At 39.8% G+C, this 18705-nt stretch overlaps 1 protein-coding gene across 2 annotated transcripts in view; it reads right to left on the bottom strand.

Annotated features, from left to right (window-relative positions):
* STIM2 (stromal interaction molecule 2) overlaps positions 1-18705 on the bottom strand; it is an 81939-nt gene that overhangs the window by 62348 nt on the left and 886 nt on the right. The window lies entirely within an intron of this gene.

Here is an 18705-nt window from a genome sequence, read left to right as displayed (position 1 = left end):
CAGAATACAGTTGACTTTCTGGGCTGCAAATGCACACTGCCAGATGATATGGAGGATCTCATCAACCTTCTCCACCTTCTCCACAGGGCCGTTCTCAATCCACTCATTGCCCAACCTGTATTTGTGCTTGGGATTGCCCTGACCCATGTACAGGACCTTGCACTTGACCTTGTTGAACTTCATGAGGTTCGCACAGGCCCACCTCTCCAGCCTGTCCAGGTCCCTCTGGATGGCACATCCCTTCCCTCCAGTGTGTTGACTGCACCACACAGCTTGGTGTCATCGGCAAACTTGCTGAGGGTGCGCTCAATCCCACTGTCCATGTCACCAACAAAGATGTTAAACAGTGTCAGTCCCAATACAAACCCGTGAGGAACACCACTTGTCACTGCTCTCCACCTGGACATTGACCCATTAACCACAACTCTTTGAGTGTGACCATCCAGCCAATTCCTTATCCAGTGAGTGGTCCATCTGTCAAATCCATGTCTCTCCAATTTAGAGACAAGGATGTCATGCAGGACAGTGTCAAAAACTTTTCACAAGTCCAGGTATATGACATCAGTTGCTCTTCCCTTATCCACCAGTGCTGTAACCCCATCGTAGAAGGCCACCAAATTTGTCAGGTGTGATTTGCCCTTAGTGAAGCCATGCTGGCTGTCACCAACCACCTCCTTATTTTCAATGTGCCTTAGCATAGTTTCCAGGAGGATTCGCTCCATGACCTTGCCAGGCACAGAGGTGAGACTGACTGGCCTGTAGTTCCCCTGTTTTTCCCTGTTTAAACATGGGGGTTGTGTTTCCCCTTTTGCATCAGTGGGAACTTCACTGGACTGCCATAACTTCTCAAATATGATGGATGGTGGCTTAGCAACTTCATCTGCCAGTTCCCTGAGGACCCATGGATGCATCTCATCAGGTCCCAAGGACTTGTGCACCTTCAGGTTCCTGTGTTGGGTTTGTGTGTGTGGTGGAGGTTTTTGGTAGCGGGAGAGGGGGCTACAGCGGTGGCCCCCTGTGAGAAGCTTCCTGAAGTTTCCCCAGCTGCAAGTCAGACCCACCTCTGAGCCAAGGCCAAGCCAGTTAGCAACAGTGGCTGTGTCTCTGTGATAATGTATTTAATAAGGGGAACCTGGGAGGAGTAGGAATTGTGAGGAGGAGTGGTGAGGAGGATACCTATGTGAACACTGAGGTCGGTGGAATAAAGGACAAGGAAGGGGGAAAGGTGCATCGGAGCAGACAGCCCACCCCCTGTATCCCTTGGAGAGACACCAGGCCACCATCCTGCCACCATGGATGTCCACCGTGGAACAGATGCCCACCTGCAGCCTGTGGAGGACCTCATGCCAGAACAGATGGCTACACCCAAAGAAGGCTGGGACTCCATGGGAAAAAGCTCCTGCTGTTGTAGTTTGGCACTGGGAGGACTGAAACATGTGGGAGCAACCCATGCCGGAGCATCTCAGGACGAGTTGCAGCCTGTGGAAAGGACTCATGTTGGAGAAAATTCATGGAGGACTGTGGCCCGTGATAGGTACTCCACCCTGGAGCAGGGGAAGAATGTGAGGAGTTCCACCCTGCCTAGGAGGAAGGAATGGCAGGACCCCCATTCCCTGCCCCTGAGCCATTGGGGGGGAAAGGAGGGAGAGAAATCAGGAGCAAAGCTGAGCAGGTAAGGGAGGGGTGGGGGAAGGTGTTTAAGATGTGGTAATGCTTCTCACTGTCCTACTCTGTCTGTTAAGTGTTGTTGTTGTTAGTGTCTGAATTCAATTGATGTTCTTTTTCTTCCCCTAAGTCTGTCTTTTGCCCGTGACTGTAATGGGCGAATCATCCCTCCCTGTCCTCATCTCAATTCCTGAGCCTTTTGCTCTATTTTCTCCCTCCCATTCCTGAGGGGGAAGGGGTGAGTGAGCAGCTGCGTGGTGCTCAGTTGCCCTCTGGGCTCAAACCACACCAGTTCCTTACACGGTCTCAAACCTGATCTTCTCCTACAGTGGGTGGTTCCTCATTCTCCCAGTCCCTGCCTTTGCCTTCTGCATCTTGGGCAGTGTGGCTGGAGCACTTGCTGATGAAGGCCAAGACAAAAAAAGTCATTGCCTACCTCAGCCTTCTCCATATTCCAGGTAATCAGGTCTCCCATTTCTTTCCAGAGAGGGTCCACATTTTCCCTACACTTCCTTTTATCACCAATGCACCTATAGAAGTTTTTTCTTGTCGCCCTTGATGTCCCTGGCCAGATTTAACTCTCTGTCAGGGCTTTGGCCTTCCTAACCTGATCCCTGGCTATTCGGACAACTTCTCTATATTCCTCTCAGGTTATCTGTCCTTGCTTCCACCCTCTGCAGGCTTCCTTTTTGTGTTTTAGGTTGTCACGGAGCTCCTTGTTCATCCACACAGGCCTCCTGACATTTTTGCCTGACTTCCTCTTCGTTGGGACACAGCTCTCCTGAGCTTGGAGGAGGTAATCCTTAAATATTAACCAGCTTTCGAGGCCCCTCTTTCCTCCAGGGCTTTATCCTGTGGTGCTCTACTGAGCAGATCCCTGAAGAGGTCAAAGTCAGCTCTCCTGAAGTCCAGGGTAGTGAGCTTGCTGTGCACACCCTCCTTGTTGCTCTAAGGATCTTGACCTCCACAATTTCATGGTCACTGCAGCCAAGGCTGCTTCACCAGCCCCTCCTTGTTGGTGAGAAGGTGGTCCAGCATAGCACCTCTCCTCTTCAGCTCCTCTATCACTTGGAGAAGTAAGTTACCATCAACGCATCCCAGGAACCTCATGGATTGCTTAAGCATTGCAGAGTTGTCCCTCTAGCAGATATCGGGGTGGTTGAAGTCCTCCATGAGGACCAGGGCTTGTGAAAGTGAGGCTGCTCCTATCTCACTACAGAGGGTCTCAACCACTCAGTCTTCCTGGTCAGGTGGCCTATAGCAGATCCCCATTATAATGTCACCTGTACCTGCCTCCCTTTAATGCTGACCCATAGACTGTCAGTCAGCTCCTCATCCATCCCCAGGCAGAGCTCCATGCACTCCAGCTGGTCATTGACACAGAGGGCAACACCCCCTCCTCATCTTCCCTGCCTGTCCTTCCTAAAGAGCCTCTATCCTTCCATTCCAATACTCCAGTCATAGGGGCCATCCCACCACCTCTCGGTGATGCCAATAAGATCATAGCCCTGCAAGTGTGCACACACCTCTAACTCCTCTTATTTATGATACAGGCGTTCATTAACTGGGCAGAAAACACAAAAAGTCAAAATTGAATTGACAGTAACAAGGTCTTATCTAAATGGCTTTGCATCATATTTATTAATTATGAACAAACTTCAGCTTTCTCAAGCACTCACCCTCACATCATTCACCCCCTATCTGAACTGAATGACCTTATAAACAACATAAAAAAGTTGTACAGAAATCTACTTCTGGGTGTTTGCTTTGTTTGTTTTGTTTGGTTTTTTTTTTTTCTTATGAACACATTGCTTAGTAAGTTCCATTGGGCATTCAACTGAAGAGGTAAATAATAAGTGCAACCAAAAGTTAAGGTAATGTCAGACAGGTATCCAAAAGCCAAAGTTTTGCTCAAGGAAAAAAGACATTAAATTTAAAAAATTACATAACAGAATAAGTCACTCTATACTAGACAAATCACTGCTTCTAAATGTATTTAGTTATTAAAAGATTTGCATATAAAAAGCTACCCTGCATATTTCTAGAAGTCTTAATTACGTGGAACACATTCAGCTCTGCTTAGTAGTATAGTATGGAACTTAAACATAAATGTTGATTTATTACAACTTGTATTAGTAAGATATAATAGGTAAGAGTTCTCTGCAGATTCCAGTGTTAGTCCCAAAACTCAGGAGAATCCTCTCAGATATTCTAAAAGACTACTGAAAGATCCTCAAATACAGGGCAACTGTAGCCTAACAAGCTGCAGAATATGTATCAGCAACCATTCTTGAAGATTTTGGGGTTTCTCTGCCTTTTTCATATCTTTCAAAGACAAGTCTATGCCATCAGAAAAAAAAGACACTGCCCACAACTCTCATCCTTCCTACTGCAAAACATATATGAATAGTAATGAACCACTAAGAGCAACTCAAATGCTATGGTAGCTTGCAAAGACAGAGTAGGCAGACCAGTATTCCACTTGTGACTAAACCAATCACAGTTGCATGATACTGAACAATTGTGGGCGAGAATACCACAATTTCTAATTTAGCACAACATTCTGCTATGAAGTACAAAGTGTTACTTGAAGTTCCCAGATGCAATTAATGCAGAGGTGGAATTGTTCTTTCCTTTTTCCATAGCTGTGCTTCAGTCTCAGCTACAGATTTAAAATATTTCTCTTAAGAGTTTCAGAACTCCATTAACTGACAGCAGCCTACTCTACTTCTGGCACTCCTCACGAACATAGGCAGATAGACCTAAAACCAGCTGAGCACCTTATATCCACAAAAAAAAAAAAAAAAAAAAAAATCTAGCAAAGCATGGAAATTCCTTCCAGAATCTACATGGCGTTTTCCGTTATGTGTTGTTGCACCCAGCATTTTACAAGACCCACACAATTCCTGCATCAAAAGTCTAGCAATGGAGAATGGCTGTATTTAGCTTTTCAGTATTCCTTTTCCATTCTTAAACTGAAGCAAAAAATAAGTGGTGAATCAAATGAGGTAAGAAGGCCTGTTAAGGAGTCTGGGGTACACAATCAGAATATACAAAACATGCACAAGCTTTGTTGGGGTGGAGGAGGCAAGGTAAGACAAATGCAACAACATGACTCAACAGATAAGACATTTGAAAGAATCTTACAAATTACATTATGAAACTTTCCATCCTAAAAAAATTAATTTCCTTACACTGCAACCCAACCATTGAGATAAAGTCTGTAAAACAGTTCAAAAGCTGAAGTGAATGCAAGCATAGAATATCTTATCTAGTAAGTAAGTCATCTACTAAGAAGTCTCAAACATTCTGAAAGTAATAAATTATGGCTAACAAGGCTATCAAAGATGGGGAGAAAGAGTTAACACCACCTCCCCTCCCCTGAGTAACATATTAAATATAGCTTCCTAGGTAGTATTACTGATTGGCTGAAAGCTAATCCTGCAACATTTTAAAGCTAAGTGACATAGAAAACAAAACTTAAGTGCACTTAAACACTATGAACATAAATACCAAATTAATAACCAACCTGAGCAGTAATTATTCACTCTGCAGTATTCAAAAAACACATTACAGAAACATGTCAAAAATACCTGACCCAAAAAGTTTTTAAACGTAGATACAAACTTATCAGATATAACAAGTTAGAGGCTCCTTAAACAGGATGAGGCACTGCTGCTATAACAGTTCTCATATAAAGCCAGGAGAGCAACATTTTTTCACGGTATCTGAAGTAAGTATCCTTGTCACACTCAACAGAAACCTAACTAAATACAGCAAGTAGAGTTAGTGGTGTGATCCACCTGTCCAAACAGGGCTTTCTATCTCATGGCAAAACAAGTTTACTCTGCTATAGAAGAAGCCCAGATTCCTAGCTCAGATGCCGACACCTCAAGAGATGTGAAATGAATACCATCCTTAAAGCTTCTGATCAAGTAACACCATGGGTATGCACTTCTGGGCCCTATGAACTCAACAGTGTTAAACAACAAAAGAACATAATGAACAGGTGAAGGAGGAAACCGTGCACAGTAATTGCTACCCAAGTATGCTTTTTCCACCGCATCTTGAAGTTTGCATGGTCTGAAACACCAGCTCCCAAATGATGCCACATTCTCAAAGTCCAATAACAATAGCCTTGGCATGAGCAACAGCCAGGCAGAAAAGCCAAGGAGAAGGAAGCAGGCTCACTGCTGGAAACACCCAGTGTGGGCAGCAACAGCTGCTGCTGAGGCTGGCTGCTTCCCTCTGCTCTGGGCCCTGTACCCCGCCACATGCTTCAACCCCTTCTGGAAGCAGCATTGAGGCCAAGAGCAAAGCTTTCTGCCTGCCCTGCCCAATGCAAATCGTTATTTCCCTATTTCCTCTAAAAGGAATGACAACTGGACAAGAGCTGGAGGATGCCTCAAAGTTATCCTTTGGATGATGACACCATAACAAAAATATAATTTCTGATAGTAAAAGTATTTAACCTATATTCAGATATCTAGTTATACCCAATTATCTTTAAAATCTTTCAGGTTAGGAAAGAAGTATCTGAGGTTGCTTTCATTTCAACTTCATATCTATTTCAATCAGTAAACAGAAAATTACATGCAATCAGTAAAATCTAGGAGTTTTGCCTGTTTAACAAACCAACTAACTCTAACTCACCCTTTGAAGTAATCTGTGTTTAACACAACTTTGAGATAGGCCAAAGAGGAAGCATGTTTCAAAATATTTCGAAATGAGAAATCTGAGACCATCAGGTAAGGCTATTTCATAAAACAAGTGAACATGTCAGAGCCACAGGCTCATTATTCATGCAAATACAACAGGCTACTTACAACTCTTGGACAAGATGCGCAGGAAAACTATAGTATTTACCTTGCCCTTGCACTTACAACTGCAATACTTTAAGAACTTCATTATTAGTGTTGACACTTATACTTGTCACCAGTATGAACGTTGTAATTCACACTCTACTATGTCTCTAACTTACACTTACTTCACATACTAACATTAAGAAAATATCCAGCGAGTATGCTCTCTACTAGGTATCCAACAACCCTGCAGGGTTAAGTAAAATACTTGAGGAGAATTGCCTTATATGCTTTAGTTCCACACAATACAGAATGCTCTATATTCAAGTTCTGATCTTAAATTCACTACCTAGTCAAACAAAAGGAAGGTCTTTGAAATATCCAAGCAGTTGTACAAATGGCAGCCTCTGTGGTGATTCCAGGACAAAGGCCATTGTCTTCCACAGCAGTTTACAGTTGATGTTTCCAATTCTCATCTGTGTGCAGAAAGTGCCAAAGAATTTCATATTTAAGTCTGTCTTACCCAAAATTCTGAGTGCAAAACTTGCCAAGGAAAACATAATTATAGCTCTGTCTTGATGGTGAAATACATGCTCCTTCCTGCTTCTAACAAGTCTCTTACCACACTCCCAATAAACAGACCAGAATTAAGGTTGTCCTTTATGATCGTTGAAAATACAGCACAGACCAAGCAAAGCAAGCTGAATTTTCACTCCTTTGAACACCATACTTGTCTTAGTTTTCATGTGCAAAATGTCCTTGTTACTAGCAGAAAGTTTCACTTCCACATTCATTTTTATTGTCTATACCAAAACAACTTTGAAAAAGGCAAACTGAACTAGACACATTCATGAAACATTTCTGCAGTCAGTTTTCAGAGTAGAACCCATAGCAGGACCAGATAGTTTCACTTAAAGTATTCACAATTGCATGAGAAGCAGTGAAACAACCATTTTCATTCCAATAAGCCTCAGAAACCTTTTGAAGAAAAAAAAAAATTAAAAAGACAAGAGGCCACAAAGTCTGAGAAGTTATTTATTTTCCCTCACTGCAAATTGCAGTGGCCTGGTAGAAGCTACAGAGTGAAAGCCATTTTCCAAAGCAAATTGGGTTGGCTGGTCTTCAGCAATGGGTTGACTGATCTTCAAAATTGTCACACTACTACCTACAACACTACAGCTGCCTAGAATCTCCACTTCACCCACAATCAGATTTGAAGGTAAAAGACCTACAGACTGGTTCTTTCATCACAGATAATAAGGCACTACATCTAGACTTTAAGCAGGTTAACACTACTATAGTATTCTGAAAACTCAGTATTTTCAGTTGGTATGCTTAGTCCTCTGCCTAAAGTCTTCTCAAACACTTTATAGACCCAAAAAATACAGTATCAGAATAACTAATGACCAGAATTAAAGAAGCACTTATTAAAACATTTGTGCCAAAACTTAAAAAAAAAAATATTCAAATGCATAATCAACTATTATTTTCATATTTAAATAATCAAAGCAAAAATTTGGCTAACAAGACAATAGCTGTCTTGTTCTTTGGCTTCCATAAGAATGTTAATCTGCTGCTGACAGCATTTTGGGCATAGAAAACTAAAAGTGGTTAAAAACAAAAATCAAAGCCCAAAAAAAAGTCATTGTAATTTTACTAACTTCTGGCAGGAAATTTCAGCTTTATGATGCCATTTAGGAGACTACAAACCAATACAAATCAACAGAGCAAACAGTTCAGTAAAATCAATTTACAAAGTGAGTCAGCACCAGCAAAAACTTTGCCAGTCCTCAAGTTGAAAACCCCACTTAGTAACACCTGCCAAAAAACTTACTGTATAAATTATGATACAGCTTACTACAACATTATGACATTCTCCTTTAAGCATTTTACCCTTACTCTTTCTATGTTAGCAGTCACTTTAAACATTTGCAGAAAACCAAAAATGAAATGCTAATGGAAAACAGCAGGTATCTGTCAAACTCCCATCTCAAACAACACATCCGTAGCTTGCAGTTTCACAGAAGACTAGCAAAAACATACAAATTGGCCGCACTGACTCAAAAGTGTCCATCTAGTTCAACCTTGCACAGCACCAGTTAGCAGCTGATGGTACAGTACAAAGGGTGATGGGAAGAACCTTTTTTCCCCAAAACAACATATTTTTGGTTTGCAAAACAGTCCACTGCAATGAGCTTCCTAGTTTAATTCTACCTGTTCATGCGGGTGGGCTTTCTCCATTCCCCCAGGAAAATGGGAAGCAAGGCGATGTATCTACTTTTAAACCTTCTTCTGATTTTCAGTGAACACCCCCAGGTCTCATAGCATGAAAATAACTACCAATCTTTCTATAGTTGCCTCCTTTATAATACTCATGATTTCAAAGAGTTCTACCACATCCTTCCTCACTATCACCTCCTAAAACCTGAAACCCACCTGGCTGCCATGGTGCTCTTCCCTCCCTCCCTCACCCACCCTTGGCCTTCCTTGCTTCCAGCCCAGGATTCATTCAACCTTCACTTAAGTCAGTTTCAGCAAATTATTCCAGCAGAAAATGAACCCAACAACTAAACTGAAAGAGCTCAGCATGAGGAAAAGGACAGGCTGAAGGCCTAAACCACAGCTGCCAACATATATCTGCTTTAACTTCCAAAGAACCACAGCCACATGGCAGATCTTTTAAAACCAAGAAGTCCTAATTTCTTTTCACACACAAAAACATATATACAAAAGCACTGGCACGCTTTATTCAAACCTTTTCTAGTTTTACCTATCCTTTCAAGTGACAATGATTAGTATACTATTTCCCTTTCTTCATTTGTAGTATTTCTTCCTGACCAACAACACGGCTTTTTCCAAAGAACAATCCACTATTACTTAAAAAAAATCTCAAGTATAACAGCTAATCAGAGCACCAACTATTCAGTTAAATCCCATCCAAGTATACACTTAATGGTATGAAAGTACTGAATAAAATAAGCTCCTTCCTCCTTTCTCTCTCTGCCCCACTTTTTTGCACTTCGACACTACCATCTCATCACCCTGTCATAGAGTACCATGAAATACCATCAGAGATCTCTACAGGCAACAGCAGCTTACACTGAGTCCCCCTTCATCATCCCACTACACGTCAAACCTCCACTCACTTCTAAGTTAAGTTGTATAACGCTCCACTTGTAACCATCTAGTACTGTGAAGATGTATCCCTTTTCTTCCCATTAAGATAACATTTTACTTGTGATTGCTTATCACTTCTTTTGTAATGAAATAGCAATTTCTGTGGACCTGATCACAGCCGAGGTCACATACAGAGCTTCCATCTTGTTGAAATAAGCAAGTCTTACCACTCATCAACATCAAGAGAAATTAGAGCCTTGACTACTGTTCAGAGAATACTCTAAACAGACATGAGGCAACATAAAACAAAAGAGTGCTTCTGTGACAAAAAAGAAACACATCACAGATGCATAGTTTCTTAGGAAGGATGTTTACTTCACTAAGGAAGCAAACCAGTTTTACTTTGATTCCTTTATAACAAAGTTTAAAAGTAGTCAGTTGGATGCATTTAGAGCTCAGATAGGTGGGGGTTTTTCTATCAAACATCTACAGCTAATCAGAACGAGACTTGTCTTCATTACCGTGTATTAATAAAACCACATTTCATTGGTTTTGTTTTACAGAAGTAAGTAGTTATGCTGGGCAAGTGATTTTAGTTTTGAGACATGAACTCTCTTTTACAATAAATCAACTGGTAAAAAAACAAATTAACTCCCAAAACAAAGGTTTCATTCCAAAGTGTGAATTTTTCTATTAAGCTGTTACTACCGTCTACAATAAATAATCTCTTTAAGAAACCCTAATACAATCTTTGCTCTACTGCTGATCTAAAAGTCTCCCACTACAAATTTTACAGATTGCTGAAGTATTTCCTTACCAATTTTGAATGTCATTTTTTAACTTCACAGTTGGTAACATCTCTGTAAAACACTGCTTTTCATGAGTAGCTAAATCTCCCTTACCCACTTTTCTTAATCTACTTGGCATGCATGGGCTTCTACTGAAATGGTTAATACCACCTTCCTCCAACTCTGTTATCTTCTCACAGATGCCCTTGTGCAGCTGTGTTAGTACAGGACCTGATCCCGCTGAACAAAATTTCATACTGGCTTTCAGCTCAGTCAGTTCCCCCAAACTAGTTCACCTCCAGCTACAATAATATTAAGGGAGCAGCTGGACCACATAGAATAAGGCAGGGAGGAAGAGAACGCAACAAGCACAAAGGCGGAGTACCCCTTTCTGCAGAAACAGCCTACACTAAGGTCAGTTTAAACCAATAACAAAGCGACATCCTTCAAAGACTGCCAAGTGACAGGTCTTGTATCACTGCCTGCAACACAACCATGATAAGACCAATTATTGGGCATGCAGTTTCATAACACTAAAACCAAAATATTAATTTACTTAACATGCAGTCTTAAAATGAAATCCCACTGAATACATAATACAGGTTCATACACTGAAGTCAGTGGAATCCATTTCATTGTCTCTCATCTGTACTTCAGACTGACCTATTACTGCTGTGTTTCCAAAGTAGCAATAACCTCTATGGCTCTGACAGCAGTGTTTCAGTAGATACACTCAGGGAACATGAACCAGGTACAGAAGAGATTGAGGCAGCACGTTCCAAAAAAGTATTGGCAAAGTTAAATCTTTCAAAGAAAAATTAAATATATATATACCCTGAGGAAGACAGAGCTGTCTCGATGCATTTCATTTGCAACTAAAAATCACAAGTAGGAAAGGATATAAATATATTTTTCCTTCCTGCTACCTCATGACACAAGTATTGGAGCTATAGATTATATAGTCTAGTTTTCATAGCAAAACAGTAAACAATACATTGCACTAAAAAAAGTAATTTCATTTTCACTTCAAAATAATTTTTGAGTCTTTAGGCAATGAAAATAACTTAAGCCAACCCTATTTTTCAAATAAGCATACAATGTTACAGCAAGAAGTTACCTTGCAACCTTCTATATATAGCAATCTAGAATCAAAACTACAGTAGAAAGAGGTCTCCTACTCAGAATAATTAACTTCCGTATTTGTTTCAAAATCATCACAAACCACGTGGTTTGGGTGGTTTTGTTTATTTGTTAACAGTATAGTATTTCTTGCTTGTTGTTCTTCAAATAAAAATACTGGGTAAAACTTCAAATTGAGGAAAAATTAATCAAGCTTGTAATTTCAGACTATAACTAGAGAGAAACAGCATAAAACTTACTCCTTTTATTTGCTTTAGATCTAGGCATACAAACAGAAAATTAACCTGCTTACTGCATCTGGTGAGGGTAGGAGGGAAGAATGCATTCATTCCAAGTAAAATCCTGTTTGGGGGGAAAAAAATTCAGCAGATTGACATAAGTTATGTTGATAATTTCCTAGCAAAGCTCACTGAACATATTTCTACATGTAAATAGAGACTAGTGTAAATCTCAGAAAAAAAAAAAAATCACTTATTGAGCCATTCATGCCTTCATCAAATGCTACACATCCAGAAAAAAAAAAAACAAACACAAACAAGAAACATTCAGGAGTCATTGATGACCAATCTCAACAGGAGCCTAGAGGAGTTACTTACTATTAAGAATAAAATAACATCTGTGTGAAAATTTCCTTTCTAAACAACATATTTAACTTCCAGAGAACTCTGAATTTTAACTAATTCCGTTCACACAGTCATCTGATGAAACTGAGAAAAACTGTTCCTTTATCTGTGTAACATTACTACATGTGCTTAATAATTACATACAACTAACCCCTTCCTTTATTCTAAACCACAGAGCAAGAAAGAACATACCACACCTTCATGTATGGAAAGTTTCCCATTTTAAGGAAAAACTACACAGAGCTAAGAAATCCAAAATGTCTTCACTAAATCTTTATTCAACAAAAACTCATTTAAATTAACACTCTACCACAAGGTAGGTTTGCTTTTAAACACAGCTTTAAATAGGTTCAGATAAACTACTGTTTTATGGCTTACCTCAGTTTTAGAAGCTGAGCACATGACAATTTCTTACAAATGAATAATAACTACAGAAACAAAGTACGCAAAAAAAATAATCGAGTATTAAAATTTTAACTGGAGACAAAGACAATACCAGAGGGCTGGGCTGCTGACAGTTTTTAAATGCTTCATGATGCAGAAGAAAAGGTAGGAAATGGAAAGCATTGCCTAGAGGAAAAGGATCAAAGCTATATTAGCATTCCTATAAATTCTGAGCTACTGCAAAAGTTAAAGCTTCACACAATCCAAGTAGCCTCAACAACCATTCCAACCATACACAATTCACACAAGTTTCCATGGTGCCAGTTATGGTTTGCAATAGTCAGTGTTGGGTTCCCTCCCACCTCCACACCTAGGAATTGCCTGAGAAGCAAGATTCACCTGCAGTAGTATAACACTATCTGCATAGAGAGGAAATTTTCTCCTGATATACTTAAAAATCTTTGCTAGAGACCACAGGAATGAGATTTAAAAGGTCAGTGGTTCTCACCTGTTAATTCAAATTCCGTTGACTCATTTGAGTGTTATAATGAGTGCTGTTAACTCAAATTCTTAATTGTGCTGACAAGCACATTATCTTCAATTTCCAAGACAGACTATAGTTAAAACTCTTTTTAACTGTACTTTTCATTATACAGATTTAAGGACTCCTCTAACAGGTTTCTGGAAAACGCCATGCTTTTGGGATTGGAAGGAAAAGGAGCAAGGTCCAGAGGAAGGAAAAAAAGAAAGAAAAAAGATAGATACAGTAATAAACTCTCTTCAGTTAAGTTTGAAGTACTCACAGAAATCAAGTAAACAAATGCAAATTTTATAGTACCCAGACAATCATCACATTCTATTTATGCTGATTCTAAATTTTAACACCACATTATCATTTTATTCACCCCCTCCCCCTTTCAGATATGCAAAGATAGTCACCATAGTAACAGGAGAGACTCAGTAGTATCCAAAGGCAGAATAACACTAACTTATGTAATAATTTGAATCTCACCTTGGTTTGTAAAACGTCTATATGCTTATTTTAGGACAACACACATAGTGGTTATTTACTCTTAACACATACCACGTGTGGTCAACATAAACACCTCAAGTTCCTGTATTTTAAAAAAGCCAGTTTCACAGATAGGATGTAACAGACTAATCCCAATGAAGTCTTCTCATACATCAGGATTTCTGCACTAAATTACAGTCAACTCTTATGTAAATGACTTTTGATGAGTTTTTGACAACACTTTAAATACTTTCGAATATACTTCAAAAATTACAAAAAAAACCCCACCCTAATGTAGTAATTTTCCTAGCTTTCCCACAAGATCACAGCTCTTTGCAATATGTTCCTTTCCCCCAATGCTGATTGAGAACAGATAGTAAATGGAAAAAGGACATACAAGTTACAGCACACAAGCTAACAATCAATTTAAAGGGTATCAAATTGTTCACTTTATACAAACTTTAAGAAAAGGAAACTACATTCTTAGGTGTTTTTCACAGTGATACCATCATCATGGGAAATCTTATCAAGATCAACTGCCTCTGTCATTGGGTCCAGTCCTTCCCTGACGAATACATGGCAGCTCAACCCAGTTATGATAGATCAGTATCACTGAGGTTAGTTAGAAGAAAATGAGTCATGCCCAAGTCGCGTAGGAGCAGCTAGCCAGAATCTGGTAGGAGGTCCCCAGAAAAGTAGAGCTGTCTTCAGAAAGCTTACAGCTGAAAGAGCAACGCAAAAACCTGCTGATGGAGGGATGATACTGAGTCAAAAATTTTCAGGGAGAGACACCGAGCAGTTTGAAGAAAGGGTCTGCTACAGAACACTACTGTAAGACAAGAAAAGGAAAATGCCAGCTAAATAACCTGGCTAATTCCCAACAGTATGACCAGCAAAATCTTAAGAGGCGATGCTGATGGTCAAAGAAAAAAAGCTCACAGGACACCAGAAGGTGCAGAACACACTAGCAGAAGCACTTGAAGAGTTACAGTGAAAACACTGGAAGGCTGTAAGGTAAAAATACTCAGCTATGGGCAAAAGAAGTTACAAGTGCTTGAGATCTTATCTCTGAGTGGAATTCCAACTCCACTCAGCTACATAAAGGCCAAGATTTTTCCCAGTCAATTGGTTTTTAATATTTGTTTCAAAACTCTCTACAAATCCAGCCAACTACAGCTTTTTTAGCTTTATCTAATAGTTATGACAATTCACCAACTGCCAACTGAGCTATCAAAACCCTCATTGCACAAGGTTTCTCTGCTGGATTTCTCCTTTATCACTAAAAATAAAGAATATGCCAAGAAATTAAAAACATGATGAAGCTGAGAACAGAGCAGAAACTAATTAGATTTCAGGGAGATGACTGCATTGAGTGGCTATCAGAAAGTAAATGACAGCTTGAAGTCAACATCCTTCGGTAGAGAAAGGACTCTCAATTTCTGTTCTCCCAACAGAAATGGCAAGACAGATTACGAAGAGCTTAACTAGAGACAAACAAATAGAAGTAATGGAATAAACAAAGACTGTAATGCTCAGTTATCATCACCAGAGAAATCTACTAGCCTTAAAAAGCAGTTTGCTAGAGAAGTGACAGAAGTCTCACAGGTCACAACCTTTTAATACCAGTGCATGCCAAAATAATCATATAATTTTGTTATGTGATGAAAATCACTGCACTCTTTGTATTAGTCCACCACACATGAAGTTTCACACACAACCACCAACTTCCAGATGGATTAACTCAAGCCCAAAAAGGTCACTATCACACTTTCAGAGTCACCTTAGCAATGCAATTCTACGGACAGCTATGCTCAGACCATCAGTCACTGCCATGGCAGAAGGCAGACCACCCTTCTTCCCCCCTGCTGATCCCACCTGCACAGTCCTATCCTCCCTCCTCTTTGCACTGGTGCTCGTGCTTAAAGCATGTCAGGGGAGAGCCTGATAAGAAATCCATCATTTTTTCTGTTGCCTGTGTTTCTTTTCATATTCATCCAAGCTAAAGCAAGACAGTGCTCACCACAACACTGGGGGCAAGCAAGGTAGAAAGTAGAAAGGGAGTCGACACTCCCTCCCTCCTTGTGGGTTGCAAGTACTGGGATGAGCATGCCTACTCCTACTAGCTCTCTTGTGCTAGCAATATTGCTTGCACAGCCAGCTGGGGTCAACTCCAAAGAAGAAAGCCACCCTTCAACAGCCACCCACATTAGAATGGCTTAAACCAATTGTGAAGTTGCAGCTAAAAATACAGGTTTTCTAGAAACCCTGGCTTCTCAAATGCTTTAGTCTGATTGATTTGAAGAGCTCAGTGTTAAGATGATGGATAAGTTCCAGAATGGGTACTCAATCAAAAGCAAAAAAACCTCTGAATGACTTTCAGGAAAAGGTTACATTATGTTGTCCATTGTTTCTTCAGTAAATACAATGCAGTGCTGTAGTTAAAAATGGTCTAGCTCAATATTATAAACCATTATTTGAGAGAAATTTATTAGCCAAATACAGGTCCAGCTTTCTCCGTCTCACCTGAAAGGCAGCCAAATTAATCCATGATCATGAGTTAAATTTAGACTTTTAACAAGAAAAAAATCCACAATTATCCAGAATTACAAAGCAACTTAATTAAAAGTCAATGAATAAACTGAATGTGCAAACCCAGTGTTATCATCAGGCTCAGAACAAAAAGTTCCTTAAAACCTTCTACCAAATTAAGTAGTGAACGAGCAGAGCCAGAATGAATAGAAAATAGCCTCATGGTGTTCCATCCAGTGGAAACACAGTTTTCTTGATCTAATGTTCATAACTGTGACTAAATACCTTCAACACAGTGTCAGATGTTACATATACAGCTGTCATTTATAAGTTACCATTAAAAAGGCACATACAGGAAGAAAACAGTAATGATAATCTATATAAACAATTAAGTAAATCCCTGAATACCTGCTGAAAATACAGCAGGAGTAGAATCTTAGGTTCTTTCCTAGTCCTAAATTCATCGTACATCCTTTTTCTGACAAGTATCTAGATTATATTTGCCAATAAAAACTCCAATAATGGGAACCTGTTGAACGATCTACATAATTTGGCTGTTATAGGTAAAAACTTTCCAGCCTATATTTAACCTAATCTCGCCCACTACGATTTACTTCCTTTTAACCTACACCTTAACCACAGAGAAAATGGCAAAAGTTCGAAAAAAAAAAAAATCAATATGCTTCTGTGAACTATTTCTTACATTCACACCCCTCCCACAGCCTCTTCCACCCCCAAAATAAAGCAATACTTTAATACTTTTTTTTTACATCAGTCATAGGTTCTGAGCCTCTTAATCCACATTGCTCTGTACTTTTTAGATTGTTTAATACTCAAGACTAGACACAAAGTGCAATCAAAAAGAAAAAAAATGAAAGACTTTTGTAATTTAGACTGGATCAACGCATCCAAGGATAGCACCCACTTTTGTCAGCTGCATAATGTTGCTTATTCAGATCAATTTGTGCCTAGTACTCCTGAATTATTTCCTAAAGCTGTGCTTACACCTCTATTTGGGCATCTGATGGCCTCTTCCTGGTGCAGCATGTTATACTTCGCAGTATAAGGACTTCCCAAACCTATCAAAATGATTGAATTAAAAGTTTATTCTATTCTTCTCCAGATGAGTGTTGGCATTCGTTCCTAACTCAATGGCACATCTGCAAGTTTTAACTTTTAAGGAAAGAAGGATGGGTAATGTAACTGAAGTCACACCCTGAACATGTCATCTGGTTTCCTCCCAACCTTCAAGAGTCCTTCCAGCTTTGCAAAGAGTAACTTAAAACTATTTGGGTTAGTTACCACACAGTCAAACACTTACATGATCAACAGAAACACCATATTTATGAAGCAGGTGAACATGGAACTATGTTAAACACTTCCTAAAGATTAAAACTGATTCTAAGAGGGCTCTTAACCATATATATTTTCCAGACCAAACTGTCAGGTAACACAATAAAATGCACTTATGTTAGATTTCTCAAACAAAATGTATTTCTTCATCATATTCACTGCTGGGGGGTGGGAGCACTATGACAGCTGACAAGCATCTCAGTACTTTTACAGTCCATAAAATATAAAAAAAAAAAAAATTACTTTTTTTCCATACAGACTGACACATCAAAATTCATAAGGCATGAAATGTAGACAGCATCAGCACTATACATAGCAAGAACTGTTTAATACCACCTACAACCAGATTAATTATGGTCTGGAAAAAAAAAAAAAAAGCTGTTCCCATACAGCATTTTCACAACACCCTTGGGAGGTATGACTGCTGCTTCACAGACTGCGGATGTTCCAACTTCCTTCGCTTAGACAGCAAGCCAACAGCCTGGACAATTGAGATTTCAGAAATGCTGTGCCCTCAAACGAGATCACTAGATCACGCAGCCTTGCATCTCCATCTCGAGAGTTATTTCAGGAATACCGTTGAAGTTTCATTAATTATAACTAAAATTCATGTTTTTAAAGTGCTATGTTGAGAAGAAACCCGTGCATGTTTCATCCACTGAAGTTCAGTAATTTTAGCTCAGGAGGTCAACACTATTCCAAACAACATCAGAAGTTTTTCTCTGGTAAGAAATGCACACTACTGTGATTCAGAAAGGGTATGGGTTTTTTTTCTTCTTTCTTCTACCTTCTGCACTCTCTCTCCAATTAGAGAGCTTTCTGAAAAGCACGTTAGGAGACATGAAACTTCTAAACGTTTGTATTTCCTAACACACAAATCCCATTTTCCTAAGTGAACAGTCTAAAAAGACCGTACAGCTTCCCACTGTTCATTACAAGAGAGACTCAGAATGTTTACAAGCAATTCAGAGTCATCAAAGCCTGCTGAAATTAGACTATTTTAAATGTTTCAGCGCAACTGCTGTTTTTAACTGCAGGCATTACCATTTGCCGTACGTACGGTGGTATGAATGTATTCACTTTTTTAAAAAGAGTTAAGTGAATACAAAAAAAAAAAAAAAAAAACCACCACAACTTTCGGCACTTTTCTGAAGAACTAAAACCCCTCTGAGGGCAGGGGATGGGCATCTTCGTCTGACAGCATCGGGCTCCCGGGCGGCACCGCCGCCAGCTGCGCTGCCATACAGCCGGACCGGCAAGCGCCTCGGCGGGGGTCACCTCATCTCCTCCCC

Source organism: Strix uralensis, chromosome 4 (assembly GCF_047716275.1).
Source record: "Strix uralensis isolate ZFMK-TIS-50842 chromosome 4, bStrUra1, whole genome shotgun sequence".
NCBI classification, from domain to species: Eukaryota; Metazoa; Chordata; class Aves; order Strigiformes; family Strigidae; genus Strix; species Strix uralensis.
This window is presented reverse-complemented; position numbering and strand designations above follow the sequence as displayed.